Below are 19,670 nucleotides of genomic sequence, written 5' to 3'. Positions count from 1 at the left end.
TCCACAGACTAGGTGTATTTAAATGTTTGTTGTATAACGATCAGCCAGTCAATAAGTGTTGGTCGAGCTTTCTCTTGATGGATAATTTGGAGTCTCCTTTGTTTATTTCTTTGTTTTATAAGAACCAGTGACCCACAATGTCAGGTTCAAGTTGCAAGTAATCAAGACCTTAATTCTTTATTAATTTGGTGTGCAAACCGCCCAGTCTTGAAGCTCAATGCAAAGAAGTTCCAGCTTTTTCAATAGCAGTGGGTTTGGGTTGACTTCACTCAGTAGCTACAACTTCCCTAGACCTTAATAAACTCTCAGGAAGCAAAAAGCTTTGGCCTCTGTAGCCAGCCCTCGGATAGGATAAAGATAGTGGGTTGGGAGATTTTCCTTCCCAAGCAGATTGACCTTCTGGCTGTGATTTGCTTAGGCTGAAATGGTTCTCAAACTAGTTTGTCTCACCTGATTTCACACTGACAGATTGTAAGGTAGGAAGCACTAAAATGTCCATGGGGCAGAGGAAGGAATGCCTAAGATGACTGAGAGTTGGCTGTGATTGTCAGGAGTGGGTTCTCCCTACCTTTGAGTGTTTCCAGGGGCAACCACCTAGCTGCATAGCCCTCTGTCTTGAGCTCCAGCCACACACTGGAACCGCCTTTCCCATGCACCTGGAAAATGTAAGCATTATCATTTGTGTTCATAATGTGCACAGATGAACAGTTAGAGAGGTGAAGGCTTTAATCTTGGGTGAACCTCCAACTTATTACATGAGCTTCAAAGCACTAGGACAAGTCTCCCCCTACTTGAATTTTCTCATGTGAACACTGGGGATCTGATTGTTCAGTTCTGTTGAGACGTCGGCATATAAAGCTTAACCTACCACGCAGGGCCCGGTGGGAGAGATCGCCTGGCAGTCCAGGCCTCCTGCAGTCGCCTCTTTGCTCACCATCTTCTGTGGTCGCACGGGCATTTCCAGCCCCACATTTTATTTCTGACTCTGTGTCACTGCTTTGGTTTGCATTCTGAGCCATGGTTCCTTTGTGAGATCTTACTTCCTAGTCACCATATCCACTCGCCCCACCATCTGATCCGGTGATTCTGTTTCTAGCCTTTAACCCAGCCCCAGATCCTATTTGCATCCTCTGTTAGTCTCTCATGACTCTGGATGGTTGTCTGGGTGACTAGTCTGGTGTGATTCCCCTCATCCAGTTCAGCAAGAGGGGTCTGTACCCTGCCTCCAGCGGTGGTGGCCACAGGCCAGGTCCTTGCAGAGTGGCTGGGGGAGAGGGACACAGGAAAGGACAGCCGCAAACATTGAATGAGATGGATGCTTCAGCCAGTTTCTTTATCCCAAAGTGGCATGAAAACTCAACTCTTTCCTGAAACTTACTCTGGTCCCTCTCTGTGGTTCTACTTTCAAAGAACTGGATGTCCGATTATATCAGATATTAGGGAAAATATATTCTTGGCATTGCTTGCTCTAACCTGTGTTTTTTACGTGCGGCCAGCAGGAGTGGTGTTCAGGGAGGAAGAACATGCATCGCTCAGCTCCTGCCAGCTTTCTCTCTGTGCCTCCAGGACCACCACTCCTTCCCTCCAGAAGCCCTTTTCCCTAGAGCACTTCCCCATGGTGCCATCTGACCAGTACTTCTTCCAGTTCCTCTCCACCTCCCTGCCTTAGTTTCCCCAAGTCAGACGTCTATGCAAAACCAAGTCCCAAGGTCACATTTTCACTAAATATTATCTTATTCACAAACATAGAACCCCCAGGCGCTCATGAGAGCAGCGACAGGGACCTTGGATTCGTTTAGTTGACTTCACTAAGTGCCTCTTGAGGCTGCAATCCTCCTTGCCTCGGCGTCACTGCCTACGTTGGGCTCTTCTGGCAGATGAGACCTCATCTCTGAATCAGGGGACTTGGATGCTGCTTCCTGCTCCATCATTAACTCACAGCTTGTCTTTAAATAACTTGTTTCCTCCTTTTTGCTTCTTTCTTCCGCCAGGGCTTGCTACATCCGAGCAAAGCTTGGTTGGAGATAGTGTGTTTAATTCAGTCATGCATTAAGCATCTGACACTTACCTTCCTTTGGTAGCATCTGCTTGTTTGGTTACAACACCCCAGGGACCACTAGTTCCTGTTTTTTTCCATGTTGATGGGGATGTGAATATGGGGTTGCAGAGACGTAATGATAGAACAGTGCAGGGAATTATTCTGAGAGCTCAGGAATGTGAAGAAGGAAGTGGCTGGCTCCACTACTCCATGAAGTTGGAGACCTGGCAGGACCCCAGGTAGCATCCCTGCTCCTCCTTTACCCCGTTCCAACCAGGGCTGGGAAGAGTGCTGTGAAGAGAGCAGGTGCTGGCAATAATTTGGAGCATGTGGGTGCTGAGGAGAGAGGCTCTGCTCTCTGGAGAAAGGTGGCTCGGACCCCCGGAGTGTGTGGAAGCAGCCATGCCCTCAGGGAAACAGTGCATACTCTTGGGAGATTCTGCAGTGTCCTCGCATCCTGTGATTCTGGGGCGGGGGGGTGGGGTGTGTGTCTGTGGCTGTGATTATGACCATGGAGCCTTTTTATCTTCTATTTATTATTTCTTCCTCCATCCATTATGAGTGGATCACAGGACTTGGAGACACTGTGGAATCAGGGACTTGCTCCATCCAGGAATGGTTTTCAGGACGGGTTCCTGGCCATCATGTAAGACCTATTGGTACTGGTTTTGTTATAATTCTGAATTTGCTGAGCTGTTTCTCCTCTAGAGGTAGACGTTTCTGTAAGCCAGCAGCTTTTCAGAATGCTGGGTGACAAGAAAACCAGGCAGCAAGGCACAGAAATAGAACAAAGGCAACCACTGGGTAACATCGACAGTTGCACCATATACAAGGGACAGCTGCCTAAGGCAACAGTGCTCTTAGAAAGGATGGGCTTTGAGATCTGTGACTTCTTAGGCAGGAGAGAGTTTGTGATGATGTGAGAGGCTGTCTTCTGTAATTACCTGTAAATTTGGGGTAAATGTCCCTTTGAGACATCCAACCTGGACCATTGGCCATTTTCCTTGGTAAAATGCCTGTCTGACCATTTTGGCTGTTCCATTTCATATTTTCTCTTCTCAGCCCCTACCCTGACTAACTTAGCAGAGTTCTGAGTTTACTGAGAACTTACTGTGTGCTCAGTATTGTGCTGGGGACCCCGGGGGTATAAGAAAACTAGTGTCCTGGTGCACAGATTCACGCACATTGAAAGGAAATTAATTAGAAGAAATATTTTAATATCCTATTTGCCCTTTCTCTATAATAGAAATGTCAACCAAATTCACGATCAACAATGATAGATCAAACCACACTCATGCGATTGGTGCCAGCAAGAGCTTTGTATATATCGCACATGCGTGAATTAACCTAGCCTTTTATATATGTAGATAACTCAGGCTTGATCTTAAGACACTTGGAGTCTGGGCCAAGGTTTGGAAGACTCGCCTGTGGGACAAATCACATCCTAGGCCAGTTTTTGTATGGTCCTTGAGCTAAGCTGGATTTTATGTTTTTAAAGGATTGTTAGGGGAAAAAATACAAGGACAACAACTGTGTAACAGATGGTAAAGCCTAAAATATTTACTCTTTGACCTTTTACAAAAAATACTTGCTTATGCCCTGGTTTAATTGATGAGAAAAGAGGTCAGATAAAAGTGAAGTACAATGGTGTGTATTTTTTAAATAAATATTTTGTGAGCCTGTCTACCATATGCAAGGCACAAAGTGGTTTACGGCAGAGATAACTTTATATGATATACACTCATGAGAAGGAGGAAGAGAGGGAGAGAGACCCTCCTTAATGAAGCCTAATGAGATACAGACAAAAAAGAAACTAATAAATATATAGATTTCAAATGACAAATACCTTGATGGGACACAGCAGAGTGCTCTAAAGACTGAGACTGAAGATGGGTTACTGTTAGGATGGTCAAGGAAGCCCTCTCAGAGGAGGTGACATTTAATTGTGAGGTTAGAAAGGAAGCCAGGGCAAGATCAGCTGGGACCCCACAGGCTGATCATGTGTATCAGTTAGGACTAGGTAGTAATAAACATTGAAAAACAATGTTTTAAAGCAAGTAGAAGTCTATTTCTCACTCCTTTATAGGTAGGCAGCCTAGGGCTGGAATGACATGTCTAAAGGTCACATAGGACCCAGGTTCCCTCTAGCTTTTTACTCCATCAATTGCGTGTGGCTCTCTTGTTTACAGTCCAAGAAAGCTGTTGGAGCTCCAGCCATCCCATTCTCACACTGAATATAACAGAGCAGAAAAAAGATGGAAGAATGGTACAAACTTCATTTACTAAGACTTCAAAGAAGTGCCATGCACCACTTCCAATTATATCTCATCACTCCGGAACTTACTAGGTGTACAGATTAATAACGGTGGATTTTGTAATCAAAGAAAACATGATAATTTCAAGAGAAACGTCAAAAGTGCTTTATTCAAAGTAATGTCCACCGCTAGCTACAGATTTTCCCCATCTTTCAGGTAATTTGTGGATACCGTCCCAATAGAACTTTTCTTGTTTTGAGGCAAACCATTCAGAGACCCAATTTTCCATTTCTTCATATGTTTTGAAGTGCTGCTCAGAAAGAGCATGTGCCATCAATCGAAATAGTGGTGATCTGAAGGAGCGAGGTCTGGTGAATATAGCGGATGGGTTAATACTTCCCAGGCAAGATCTTTTAACATGTCTTTAACTGGGTTTGAAGTGTGTGATAGTGTGTTATCATGAAGCAAAATTACTTTGACTTGTTTTCTGGCCCATTCTGGTTGTTTCACCATCAAAGCATGGTTCAAATTGATTATTTGTTGTTGGTAGCAATCAATATTAACAGTTTCACCTGGTTTTAGAAGCTCATAATATACCACACCTTTCTGATCCCACCAAACTAAGAGCATTGTCTTTTTTCTGAAGCGATTTGGCCTTGCAGTCGATGTTGATGGTTGACCTGGGTCAACCCATGATTTTGTGCATTTGGAATTCTCAAAATAAATCCACTTTTCATCATCCATCACAATTCGATGCAAAAAAGGCTTTCTTTCGTGCCGTGGAAGCAACATTTTACTGATGACTTTTTGGTTTTCCATTTGTCTTTTGTTCAATTGATGTGACACTCATTTTCCTTCCTTTAAAATCTTTCCCATTGCTTGTAAATGATAGAAAATTATTTGCTCGAAAACATTTAATCTTTCTGCAAGTTGTTTTTGAGTTTGACATGCATCTTCATTCAATAATGCTTGTAATTGTTGGTCTTCAAACTTTTTCGTTTGACCTGGATGCTCTTTGTCTTTCACCTCGAAATCATCACTTTTAAAGCGTTTAAACCAGCATTCTCAAGTATCTTGAGATGGAGCATGCTCACCATAAGCTTCCTGAAGTATATAACTTTTTCTTCAAAATAATGAATTAAAACTTCCTGCAAATGCTCTTTTTTTAATGAAATTTGACATTTTTAAGCGTAAAAATATCTGATGTTAACACTTTCAGCAAATTTGACGGGGAAAATGTGAATTATCTAGCAGCCATCTTGTTTTGAAGTGTTGAAGCTTGCTTGTCAATACAACAAAATAATATACATATCATATCGCATATATATCAGCATATGTGTAAATCCATTTATTGAAAAAAAAAATCCACTTTATTAACTGATACACCAAGTAGTTCATGTGGCCTCGGCAAATGAGCTAGGCAGCCTGGGAAGTGTAGTTCTTTAGCTTGAGCAGCAAATGCCCAACTAAAAATGGATGCTTAATAAGCAACTACTAGTCTCTTTCAAACCAAGGCAAGGAGTGTGGACTTTTCCTAAGGTCCCTTCAGGAAACAGATGACACATCACACAGTAACTAAGAATTCAGTGGCAGGACTGTGTTCAAAGGTGTGCACAGGGAGTCATCACCTTCTCTAGGCCTGCATGGGTGAGAGGAGAGCATGGTTACCTGAAGCTGGAAAGAGCTGTAACTGTAGCTGCAGTAAAGGGTTTCCTGGCAGGAGCTGGGTAGGGACTTAGGTAGAGCAATGGAGCTAGTGATATTACTTCTCTTAAAGTCTATTCCATCTGGTATTGATATACCCATCCCAGTTCTCTTATGTTTTCTTGGTATATCTTTTTCCGTCTGCTGCTTTTCCCCCCTTTCTTTAAAGTGTGTCTCTCATAGACGCACATGGTTGTGTTTTGCTTTTGCTGACAATTTAACAATCCTTCCTGTTTATTATTAGAGAATTTAATTATTGATATGATTGGATTTGAGCTTGCCATTTTGATAGTTGTTTTCTGTTTTTCCCATTCCATTTTGTTCCTCTTTCATTACCTTACTTTATGTCAGACAGATTATTTCAATGTGCCAGTTTAATTCCTCAGTTGATATTTTTAGCTACTTTTTTGAGTTATTTTCTTAATGGCTTGTTTAGAAATTGCAGTATTCATGTTTAATTTAACACAGTCTACTTCAGATTGCTAGTGACTTAATTCTGATAAAATACAACAACTGCTCCTTTTCATTCTCCTTCTTCCTTTGTGCTGTTATTGTCATTTATTGCACCTACATGTTATAATGTAAACACAACAATATAGCTTTTGCTACTATTGCTATATAATATAAACAATATTATTATATAATATAAATAATATTATACTTTCAAAATAAGTTAAAAGAATAAGAGGACTATGAGCTAAAGAACTACACTTCCCAGTCTGCCCCAGCTCTTTGTATTTTCTCTGTGTGTTATGTCCAGTGTGCCTTTGGAATGGGCATATTAATGCTCAGGGTGTTGGTTGTTCTGTTCCCGCATTTCATAGCTGTTATAATGGATGCAGAGGGAGGGGATTATTTGGTTAGTAGATGTTGAGTTTTTTACTCTGATTTTTCCCCCTGTATATTAAATTTAGATTTATTCATATTTCTCTTTGGTATTGTCTTTACCTTTTCATTCATTCAGTTCATTCATTCATTCATTCATTTGTTCATTCGTTTTATGCTTAGATTAAGTCCAGAAAACAGTTATTTTATTTTTCAAGAAAGCTCGGTTTCCCTAAGCTAGAGGAAATTGACAACTGCAGACTAATCTGTTTGTCATTTAATGATTCTTTCTTCATAAGCCTATAATCAAGGCCAATAAGTTAGAAATTAGGGCAGCTTTTGAAATTTTAAGTAAAAATCAGAGGCTTCTGTATATTACAACGAATGCCCCTTCCATGCTCTGATTTTGTTAGCTATTAGATTCTGGTATAACCACAGAAATGATTTGCACTGATGAGGCACTGTCATTTCACCCTCAGAGGCAAAGCTGTCATAGGAGTAGCCACTCAGTTCCTGAGCAAGTGGTGTGGACTTAATCTTGTTGCCACAGAAACAATGGCATGCGAGATATAAACAGCCACAAACAAGATGGCTGCTAGATAATTCACATAAATCAACACTGCAGGGTTTCTCAAGTCTTGTATTCTATGGGGGATACATATCATTTTTTCTAGAAATAAATTTGAAGAACAAGTTTGAGTTGGTTAATTGATTAAAATTTGAGACTATAATGTTAAGTCTTAGAATTCATTTCAAATCAAATCTTTAAGAAGTGTAACATTATCTTAGAATTAATGTGTTTACTTCAGATTGGGCAAATATAAAGATTTGTGGTTTAATTTTATTATTCCTATTCTGTATAATAAGGTAGTATGCAAATTGACCCTCACACCATCACAATATGGCTGTGCCCATAGCAGAGGTGAGGTTCCCGTAACGAGCGATCAGCAGGGACCTGAGGCTGCATGGCACCAGGCTGGGGTTGGGGACCTTAGGCTATGTCCCCCAGCCCCCCGCCAAGCGGGGCTTGACTGAGGATCTCAGGCTGCGCCTCTGCCCAGCTGGGCTTGACAGGGGACTTCAGGCTGTGCCCCCCATCCTTGTGCTAGACCAGGGGACCTGAGGCCACGCTTCCCACCCCCCCTGCCCAGTGCCGGGCTCGGTACCTCAGGCTGCATCCCCCACCCGGCAGAGCTTGATGGGGACCTCAGACCATGATCCCTGCCCGGCAGAGCTTGACAGGGGACCTGAGGCTACACCCCTTGCCCAGTGCTGGGCCAGGGGACCTGAGGTTGTGCCCCCTGCTCAGTGGGGCTTGACAGGGGTGGGGCTGGCTGGGTCTGGGTCTTGCGTGATTTTGAGGTACGTGCAGGTGAATGGGACTTGACTCTGGGTCCAGCGGTATACCCCTGACTCTGAAAGGAGGAAGATTTTCATATATATTTTACTAATTTTCTTTCATCTCTGACACTTTTATTATAAAGAAAGGGCAAATAGCAATATTAAAATATTTCCTTTAATTAATTCCCTTTTAATGTACATGAATTTTGTGCACCAGGTCACTAGTTAATCATAATAGCTATCAGAGCTGTTGGAACTAAAACTGATTATGAATAAAAAGTGAAACTAACCAGTTCTCTATATTGTTCCAAATGATAAAAGGATACGGGAAAAGATAAGAGAAAATTTACTTTCTAAATGCCTTTTGCTTTGATTATGAGACCTATTGGGTCCTTTAGATGCTGTAAGCATTTGGGTTAATGTTTATCCTGGATTTCCTTAGAAGGAGCTGTTAGCTCTGCTCGCATAGCGATGTTCATCTTTTTAGCAAACACGCAACACACCCTTCCACGGTTCACAGCTCAGACCTGGTTCCTCGGCAGCCCTGTCACCATTTGACTCAGATTGATACTTGGGCTTTCTCTTTAGAGCCTATTTCCAGAAAGACTTATTTACTTATTTATTTTTAACTTCTGACACTGATTTGAGAATTTATTTCATTCATCTTCACTGGGAATATTCTCTTCAGTCTAATACCTTGGATTTATGTGACACCTTTGTAATGACCTTACAGGACTTCTTGTGAGGGAGGAGGCTGTCAGATACACTTTACCACGTGATGATTTCCCCCTGTACCTTTTATGTTTGTTATATGAGTCTTTTCAGCTGTAATTAATGGATTAAAGTGATTGCTAAAATGAGTTTATCTGATCAAAGAAAGGTCATGAAAACTCTGTCATTTTAACTTAAAAGTTTATGCAGCTGCATGGAAACTAATAAATTGTAACCCGAGAAGGCATCTAACTCAATGAAAGGAACTGGCTTGTATAATATTGCTCTATTCAGTCTAACCTTTTCTGAAAGTTAACTTTGAAGTATTTTTTACATTGGTGAAACATAGGCATTATTTTGGTGCAAAACTTCTGCTGTTGTTGAAGATAACAGTTATAATAGTAACAGCTAACAGGTATTGGTGTACACCATGCTCCAGACACTACTCTCAGTATTTTGCATGTATTTGTGTTATTTAATTAAATTAAATGTAGAGTGAAATTGTTCAAAAATGGCCCCAGTAGGATGGGGGAGGGGGGCATAAGAGCTTATCAGGAAGAGAGGCTAGTACAAAGGCACTAGGGGAGAAATAGAACACACGCCAGGAATGATAAGTTTAGAATTCTTAAATGCATAGTTTGCCCTGAGGAGTGGTGAGAGGGTGAGCTAAAGAGGCAGCCAGAGCCCAGAACTCAGCATTATATGGGCTGAGGAATATGGACTTCATTCTGAGGACAGCAAGGACTCACTGCAGAGTGCTCATATGCTCATATAGGGAAGTGGCATATACCAGTATTTGCTCTTCAGAAAGTGACTGTTTGGTATTACATAGAAGATGATTTGGAACGGAACCAGGAAACCTAAAGAGATGATTAGCCCTGAACTTGAGCAGCCATGTTAGAGATGTAGGAGAAGAAAATGTTTCACGAAATATTTTGGAAGTGAAACACACAGAAATTACTGATTGGTCCCAATAAGGTAAAAGACTGAGAACTTGGGATGACTCACAGGTTTCTTTCTTAGGCATCTAGGTAGCTGATGATGTCCTTGTGTGAAGCAGGGATTCCATTAGGAGGAGCAAATGTGGAAATGTTGAGCCCAGTTTGGGATATGTTGACTTATATGAGCCGCTGGAATATCCAGGTGGAGAGTGAGTGCATGAACATTCACACAGAACAGATGTGTGGTGGAGGTTCTGACCAGTGTAGCCTGGACTTCATTCCAGCTTTGAAACCCCTGGTCATCCCTAGTTTGGATGATTCAAAACTATTTGGCCTGACTAAAGCCTTAACAACAGGATTCAGTTATATTTCCCACTGGACAGGATCTGGTTAGAACTTGAAACCTTATTGAAAATACTTGCTCCCAAAGAAATGATCCAATTCTTGAGATGGCCTGTTGTGGTGTGTACAGAAAGAGGACATTGGGAGTGACCTCTGGACTTAGAATCATCCTTGGCTAAATTTAACCCTTGGCTTCAGGAAGCTGAGGGTACAGGAATGTCAAAACACAAATCATCTCATAAAATGGCAAATACTGTCTGACTGCACTTATCTGAGGTTCCTCGAGCAGTCAAATTCATAGAGACAGAGTAGACTAGAGGTTCCCAGGGACCAGGGAGGCCAAGAGTGGGCGGGAGGGGTTGTTTGCAGGGACAGCTTCACCAGTTGGGATGATGCACAGTGTTCCGCAGGTGGGTGGTGGTGAATGTACTTACTGCCACTGAATTGTGCACTTAAAATGGTTATATGTTATGTATATTTTAACACAACTTTGAAAATGAAATAATTAAAAAATAATTCATTAGTAGGGAGTCCTTTTATTAGTCACCTTTCTTCAGTCTCAGTCAACCTGCTATTTTTTCTCTAATCCATTTCTTAAAAAAATTTTGTTGATTTTTTTTTAGAGAGAGGAAAGGAGAAAGAGAACAAAACATTGATTGCTTGCCTCCTACACACGCCCTGACTGAGGATTGAGCCTGCCACCCTTTGGTGTATGGGACAACGCTCCAACCAACTAAGCCACACTGGCCAGAGCTCTAATCCACTTTCAATCAGAGATTGAATTGGAGGGGATAAGAAGTGACCTCTAGTGATGCCATTGTTTTATATAAATAATATCATTTATTAAGTGCTAACTATATGCAAGTACTGTGCTAAGTACTTTACATTCATAATTCCTTATAATTCTCTCAATAAGTCCTATAAGCTGGCTGCTTATCCCACTTTACATTAGTAGAAACTAGAACACTTAGCAATTCAGTAACTTTCCGGAAATCCCATAGCTAGTAGTTGAAGAAAACAGCATTTGAACTAAGACCTTTAGGTTTCAGAACTCTTTCTCTCAACAGTTCATGTGCTGGGCACACCACAGGGTTAGGGATAGGCTACCAATAGGATATTGCTGACTTCAGTCCTTGGAGGAGCTGGACCCCATGGTCAGCGACTTCTGCTAGCTTCAAACATTTTCCCAGTGTGCCATGAAATTATACTGCTTTTTTGAGTACTTGCCATTATTAGAAAGAGGCACGGGTGCATAGTACAACACAATATTGTCTGTTCTATAATAATTGAAGGACCCTAGATATGTACATGGTCAAGAGAGTCCCACCCCCAGTCTGTATGGGTTTCCTTTCTGCAAATGAGGTCCTACACGGTTCCCCAGGGTTACTTCTGATGCCCCAGCTATGAGTCTGTTTCTTTGTACTGTGAGTCTTTTGAACTCTCCTCAGTGTTAAAAAGGTGGATTAAGGGTTCCTTGTCTCCAAGGAAACCATAGTGCCTGCCATTGATCAGCAAACTTTGCATGCAGGTGAGCCTAGTGAAGATAATTGCAAAGGGGACTCTATCAGTGTGATTGAGGTGAGGAGACTAGTGATTACATTCACATTTTAACTGCCAGCCATCCAGCAATCTCGGAGCGCAACCATTGTCTCTACTCAATCTGCTTTCCAATAAAGATACAAGTTTAGTTTCATGCGTTTTCCCAGTTAGTCTTTCTGGTTAAACATAGAGTCTTATTTAGCTTCATAGGCCTACAGATTTGTAGAAATGGGGTTTACCTTTTATGTACTCCCAGGTCACATGTTAATTTAACTCCATGAACATTTAAGCACATTCTTTGTGCCAGGCATTACACTTAACACTAAAGACAGGGCTGAATGGGACATGTTCCTTTTCCAGAGGAACTCACGCTATTTTATACTCAGATTCCCTGAGGCTTTTACCAATGCTGTCTTCTTTTAAATCTCTTTGGCTGTGCTAATATTTCTTATTTTTCATTTGGCTGTAGCTTGGAAACCTCGTATGTATTGTAAACTGTCTCCTGTGTCAGACAAATTAAAACAATTTACTGAGTTTATCCTTAAGCTCTTGTTTGATTGAGGCCTTAGAAATGAAATGTGGTCTCAAGAAAGCATCTCCAAATGGCACAACTTTTGTTTTATGTTGGAAGAATGGAGTGGACCCAAACCCTAGTCCAAACTGTTCCACCACAGCCAGTCAACAAGAAGGTAGAACCATCTGAATGGGGCAGGGCTTGAACACTGTGTTTATAAGAGATGAAAACATGTGCAGTTGGCCTCGAACCAAGAGGACAGAGAGACGACTTTAAAAGACCCATTCTTCTGGGTGGTGAACGGCCGGGATTGCAGGCCCAGTGGACTCCACACAGGGTAAACAGAAAGAGACTCACTCTGATGTTCAAAGACAGTTTACGCCAGCATCATGCATTGTTCCAGAGATCCCAGGGCTGCAGAAAACCACACTCAGAACTGCTTTTCAATGTCAGCCTTGCAAGTTAGATTCTTTCAACAACTAGAAAGTCCTTTGAAGCAACCCAGATGTAACTTTGGGACCCTGTGAGCACTCAATTTTTAAGCCGTGTATGACGCAGACAGGAACAGACTAGAGGTTACATCACAGAAGTGGGAGTATAGACCTCAGCTTCTATTTCTGATCTCCTTTTGTCCAATCAGATGAGTTAGGTCAGCTCAATTTAAGGTAATGATACAATTGAATCCATTGATATTCTTAAAGTAAACTAAGGGGCAGAATATGGAAAAGCAGGGATAGGTGCTACAGCAATCCCCCATCCTCCTTCCATGACTCTTGAGTATTTCAATTTGGAAGGAAGAAGGAGGGGATAGGGCTCGGGGCGTACACACACACACACACACACACACACACACACACACGCGCGCGCGCGCGCGCACACCCCTATCCCTCAGTGATAACACTCAGCTAACTGTACACTCCTGGAATCTCAGGCTTTGAGAAAAACAAAGAGTAACTGTTCCTCCCCACAACACACACACACACACACAGGAACCCTCCCTAAGAATTATTCCTTTAATATTTTATTTTATTTTATTTTATTTTATTTTATTGTTTGAATAGTAAGTGTATTCATCTAGCTTAAAAAATACACTGTGAAAAGTCTCATGCTCAGCCACCCTGTTCCTCTTCTTGTCCCTTTGATTAGCTTTTTAAATTCAGCCAACAGTTTCTTTATGTGTGTTAAACTAATACAAGTACATATTCTTCATTTTCTCATTTCTTACGAGAAAAGTAGCATAGTATATACCCTATCAATACCTGGAACAAATATTTTTGACATCTTGTTACTATGGATGTGCCATTCCTAACCTCTTCTTATCTTAGTTACTATGTCAACCAAGGGCTCCTACCTGCAGCTTCCCAACTCTTATAAATGCAGGTGGGACTTATATTATGCTCTGTCATTCCAGGTTGTCATTTTAATGTCTCTTCAATATCCAGTATAAGGCTTTCCAGTGGTTCAGAGTACTCTCCCATTTATCACCTCATTTCATTTGTATCTCTAAAGCTCCCCTGAGGTTAGAAAGGCAGGCATTGTCCTTATTTCTCAGGTGAGGAAATCGGGGTAAAGGGTTTTGCGTGGGGTTATTCATCTGGGTCTAAGGTCTGTCCTCTGTACCCAATGCCACTTTTGTTTTCTAAAAACGGGGGGAGCCTGCCTTCTGTAGATTTGTTCATACTTCTTCATACTTACCATACAGTCTTTCGTGGGTTTTAAAAAGCCTTTTGAGATAATTGTATATTCACATGTAAGTATAAGCAGAGAGATCCTCTGTCTTCTTTACCCAGTTTCCTCCAGTGTTGACATTGTATGTCAACAGCCAGGATGCTGACATGGACACATTGCTGTGACAAGCAACCCCAGTCTCTGTAGCAAGCACAGCAAGGCTTTAGACATCAGTTCAGTAGTGGCCACCAGTGGGAGGAAGGCTCTGCTCCCTGAGGCGTTCTAGGACCTGGTTTCGGTCTCCACACCCCCTGTGGGCTCACAGCCTCCTCTGCACCTGCTGCCCAGGCCAGCAGGTCAGAGTTGGGAGGCCGGGTCTGGATGCGCACTTTCTCCTCCCATCTGAAGCCCATTGGCCAGGATGCAGTCGTGTGGCTGCCTCTCGCTGCAGTAAAGCTGAGGAGTCTGTTTGGCTGTACCCAGGAGGAGAAACATTTGAAGAGCACGTAACTCATCATGGTAGTATTGTTAGCTGTGGTGAAAACTAGAGAAAAACCTTACTGCTGAGGGAATGGTAAACAAAGTGTTAAACTCGCCCCATGGAATAGTACGCAGTTGTGAAAATTACAAAACTAGATCTATAAACAGTAAAGATAAAATATTTTAAGGGGGGAAATGGGAGATATCTGTAATGCCATCAACAACAAAAAATATATTTTAAAAATATAAAAAAGACCTACCTTCGTGGCCTTTATGCCTTGGAGAGGGTTTGGGCAGCTGCTGCTACTGTCATGTATTTGGTTGCACCCGAACCAGATACTACCTTTTCCCTCTCACGCCTGAACCAAGAGTTAGCGTGCTGTTTATCCACATGGCATAGTCATCCCTACAGTCTGTTGAATACTACTGTTATTTCTATGGAGGAGAAAGTGTTTCAGCCCTTGATCCAAATCACACGAGTAGTTGTCACTTATAAAACATTTACTATAGCTGTGCTAGATACAGTACGTGCATTATGTCGTGTAGCCTTATAGTAGTCCTTCAGGATACCTTGAAAAACCTGATGTTGACTGAAAAAAAGCAAGTCACAGGAGAGTTTTTATATAAAAGGCCCCAAAACAAAACAGAACAAGGCAACATGCTATTTAGAGATGCCGGGATAGGTATTAAAACCATGTTTTTAAAGAAACAAAGGAATGATTGATTGGTATTTGAGAAAGTGGTTCTCTCCAAGGAGAGAGGCAGGAAGATTACGTAGCGAGAGGGGTGGGGGGGTGGGGGCTGTCTTTGTTCTGAGACGGAGTGTAGATTCGCCCTGTTCACTGTGTTATAAGACTGAAGTGTGTGTTACAAGCATTCTTTAACGTGTACCAAATATTGCAGTAATTTTTACAAAAAGAGGCTGAAACACTACAATTAGTAATAGTAGAAATAAATATTAGTTATGAATGTGACAAGGAGCAGGCCCGTCACTTGAAGAGGTGACATATTAATTGTGTTACTGATGTGTGACAGTAACCCACTTGGGGCTGGGTCCACCTCGCGCAGAGTTGCTGGCCTCATTGTTTTGGTCAGCCCGGTGCCCTGGTCACCATTGCGTCTGGTTCTCTCCGGTTTTCCCGAGTTTCTCCTGCACTCCCCTCAGTCACCCTCAGCAGCGACCCGGTCCTCTGCATACTCTACTATAGAGATGATTCCCTGCAGAGTTATATTATGATCCTTCCCAATGAAAGGCAAGTCTTACGCATCTAAATTTGCGAAGTACAGTCCATTTAAAGGTATGAAAGTTACAACCACATCTAGCATTTCAGCAAACAAAAGCTGAGACTTGTAACGAACAGGAGCAATTACTACACAGTTATCACCATGGGTACGTGTCCAACTTCCAGGGCAACCAAATCACTTAATAAACAAGTCAGATCCTCTTTATCTTAAAGTGAAAGACCTAAAAGAAGCACCCAGGAGCAGTTGCCAGCCAGGATCCATCTCTTATCTGGTGCAGGCAAACTGTGAATAATCAATCCAGAGCAGTCCTCCGCGTGACATTGTCTTCTTCCCACTCCTGCCCATTCTCCTCTTTATCCCAAGCCTTAGCCTTTGTAGTCTTCACCCTCCGAGGGGCATCCTGTGCTCTCTGCGCCCCAGTGAGTCAGCATGTGGCTACATCCCCGCATTTCCAGGAAAACGGACTGAAGTTATCAAAAAACCTGATCTGTCCAACCATAGATAAAAATCAAAGCATTTACAGCCACCCAGGGAGTTAGCTCGCAGCCTTGCTCGGAGCACGCAGTCCAGCTTCTTTGGGAAATACCTAGCTGGGGAGTGACTGGTTCCCGGGGTAAAATGTTCGTTTCTCAGACAGCCAGTCCTTTGTAAAAAGGAAACAGCCTCGGTCAGGGTGGTGATGAGATAAAGGCGGCCACTCCTGTTTGAATGTTTGTCATTTTGGTGGGGATTTTGTTTAACAAGGTTTCTACCTTATCTGTCTTCTTTTAGATTTATAGCTCCAGAGCCCATAAAGGGAGGCCACAGATGTGAATAGGGGCTGAGGAAAGATTAAAAACAAGCCAGGCTCTTCAGTAAGAATCCTCTAGAGATTTTGGATTTTGTTCTTGTCTTTTTTGACAAGATCACATCAGAGGCTCGAATAGTACTTGACTAGTAGTACTTAACAGTATTTGGCTAACTGTATACATGTTATGTAAATAGTGGAAAGAATGTAGCCTTGGCATTGTTTATGGCACATGTGCTATTTCCTATTACTCTGCCCTGGGAAACATTATTATAATTTGGTCCATTATTATAATTTAGTTAAAAATTATTTGTTGTCCCAACTGGTATGGATCAGAGGTTGAGCATTGACCCATGAACCAAGAGGATGCTGGTTTGATTCCTGGTCAGGGCACATGCCAGGTTGTAGGCTCCATCCCCAATGAGGAACGTGCAGGAGGCAGCCGATTAATGGTTCTCTCTCATCATTAATGTTTCTATCTCTCCATCCCTCTCCCTTCCTCTCTCTCCAAAACCAATAAAAACATTAACATTATTTGTTAACCCCTGTTCTGGGCCAGGCACTGTATCAGATACATGAATAAGATATGATCCCTCCCTCATGAAACTTAAAATCAGAAAATCATCATTATATCCTACAGTTTTAGAAAATAATACTAACATTGACTCTGAAGGAAAAAGGACCAGATCTGTGAAAAGCTCTCTGTGTGGTGGGTCAGATACCTACAACCCCACTTCATGGCCTTTATGCTTTAGAGAGGGTTTGGGCCGCTGCTACTACTGTCATGTATTTGATTGCACCCGAACCAGATACCACCTTCTCCTTCTCACACCTGAACCAAGAGTTAGCGTGCTGTTTACCCACATGGCATGGCCATCCCTTCAGTCTGTTGAATACTACTGTTATTTCTATGGAGGAGAAAGTGTTTCAGCCCTTGATCCAAATCACACAAGTAGTTGTTACTTATAAAACATTTACTATAGCTGTGCTAGATACAGTACATGCATTATGTCGTGTAGTCCTACAGGATAGAAATCACAGTTGCTCCTCTACCCATAGATAGAATGCAGAGAGGCTCAGTAATCTGTCTAAAAACCCACAGAGGTAAATGCAGAACGATGTAAGTCAGGTCCCAGATGTCCACATTCAGACTCTGAGTCCTTTCTGATCTGCCTTGGGCAATCAATGATGCGGTGCTGTTATTTCTCGATTTTTATAGTGACTTGATCTTGTCCCGTTTCCTTGGGAGTCAGGAGTCAGGTATGCAGGGGGTTCCTGAGCACTGGATTGACACATACAGGCTGTGTTCCAGAACCTCAGATGCACAAAAAAGATGTAAAGTGTCTTATTTGGTTTTCCCAGTTTAGGAGATGGCTGTCCACAAGCACACAGCTAGATCTGAGTGGCAGTTTTTATTCATCTGGCAGTGTTTGGGATCAAAGGAGGTAGCTGCTTCAGATGTGTGGAATTTTTCAGAAGAACACAGACCAGGTCTCAGCGTTTTCACCCAGCTCAGCCATACCGAGGAGGGTTTTGTAAATGCAAGGTGGTTGGGTGTGTTTGATTTCGTTGGGCCTCGAGTTGGACCAGGGCCACCACCTGCCACCAGGGCCCCTTCCTGCCACACCGGGAATTGTTCCTCCAAGGTCTCACCTCCCAGGTAGTGAACCAGTCTGACCTCTCCTTGCAGCAGAGCCCCTCACAGCAATGTGCTTCCCGCTGCACTGCCTGACTCGGCCAGGCTCCAAAGAGTTCCCGGGTTTCTTCTTCAAAGAAAGAAATTTTTGAGATGTCAATCTGTCAACACATTCTGAAGGAAACAAGCCTCTTGTCAATGCCCCCTTTTTTTTTGTTCATCTTCATGTGAGGTATATACAACTTGATGGTGGTGGTGGGGGGGTTGTTATTGTTTTTAAATATATATCTTTATTGACTTCAGAGAGGGAGAGAGAGATAGAAACATCAATGATAAGATAAAATTGTTTGGCTGCCTCCTGCATGCCCCTCCTGGGAATCTAGCCCAAAACCTAGGCATGTGCCCTAACCAAGAATTGAACCATGACCTCCTGGTTCATAGGTCGATGCTTAATCACCAACAACACTGGTGGGTTCAACTTGATGTATGCACTGTGAATGATCACAGTCAAGCTAATTAACACATCCATTACTTTACATAGTGACTTCTTTTTGTGTGTGCACGCACGCCTGTGTGCGGTGAGAACACTTAAGATCTACCTCCGCCCTAGCTGTTTTGGTTCAGTGGATAAAGCTTCAGTCTACAGACTAAATGTTTTATTCCGGTCAAGGGCACATGTCCTGGTTGTGGGCTCCATCCCCAGTATGGGGTGTGCAGGAGATAGCCAATCAATGATTCTCATTGGTATTTCTATTTCTCCCTCTCCCTTCCTCTCTGAAATCAATTTAAAAAAAGAAAAGAAATTTTATATATATATATATATATATATATATATATATATAATATAGCTCTTAGAAAATGTCAAGTATATAATACAGTCTTCTTGACTGTAGTCACCATGTGTATATTACATCTCCAAACCTATTCATCTTGCATAATTAAAACGTTGTGCTCGTTGCTAACTTCCGCCTCCCTAGATCCTGGCAACCATTCTCCTCTCTGACTCTATGAGTTTGATTGTTTTAAATTCCACATATAAGTAAGATTATGCAGTATTTGTCTTTCTGTGGCTGGCTTATTTCACTTAGCAAACTGTCCTCCATGTTCATCCATCTTATCACAAATGGCAGGATTTCCTTCTATTTAAAGATGGAATAAATATTCCTTTGTACCTACATACCACATTTTCTGGATTCATTCATCCACTGACGGACACTTAGATTGTTCCCATATCTTAGCTATTGTGAATAAGGCTGCAATGAACATTTATCTCTTCAATATACTGTTTTCACTTCCTTCTGATAAATGCCCAGAAGTAGGATTGCTGGATCATGTGGTAGTTCTATTTTTAACTTTTTGAGGTACCGCCATACTGTTTTCCATAGTAGCAGTACCAGTTTACATTCCCACCAACAATGCATGAGGGTTCCCTTTTCTCCACATCCTTGCCAACACTTATTATTATGTCTTATCTTTTTTATGATAATCATCTTAATTGATGTGAGATCATATCTCATTGTAGTTTCTATTTGGATTTCCCTGAAGCTTAGCAATCTTGAGTACCTTTTTACGTACCTGTTGGCCATTTGTATGTCTTCTTTGGGAAATTGTCTGTTAAAGTTGTTGGCTGTTTTTTTAATTGGA

At 42.0% G+C, this 19,670-nt stretch overlaps 1 protein-coding gene across 3 annotated transcripts in view; it reads left to right on the top strand.

Moving 5' to 3' along the window:
- The window catches only part of BABAM2 (BRISC and BRCA1 A complex member 2), a 317,151-nt gene that overhangs the window by 246,536 nt on the left and 50,945 nt on the right, over positions 1 to 19,670 (top strand). The window lies entirely within an intron of this gene.

The sequence above is a fragment of the Pipistrellus kuhlii genome, unplaced genomic scaffold (genome assembly GCF_014108245.1).
Source record: "Pipistrellus kuhlii isolate mPipKuh1 unplaced genomic scaffold, mPipKuh1.p scaffold_m20_p_13, whole genome shotgun sequence".
NCBI classification, from domain to species: Eukaryota; Metazoa; Chordata; class Mammalia; order Chiroptera; family Vespertilionidae; genus Pipistrellus; species Pipistrellus kuhlii.
This window is presented reverse-complemented; position numbering and strand designations above follow the sequence as displayed.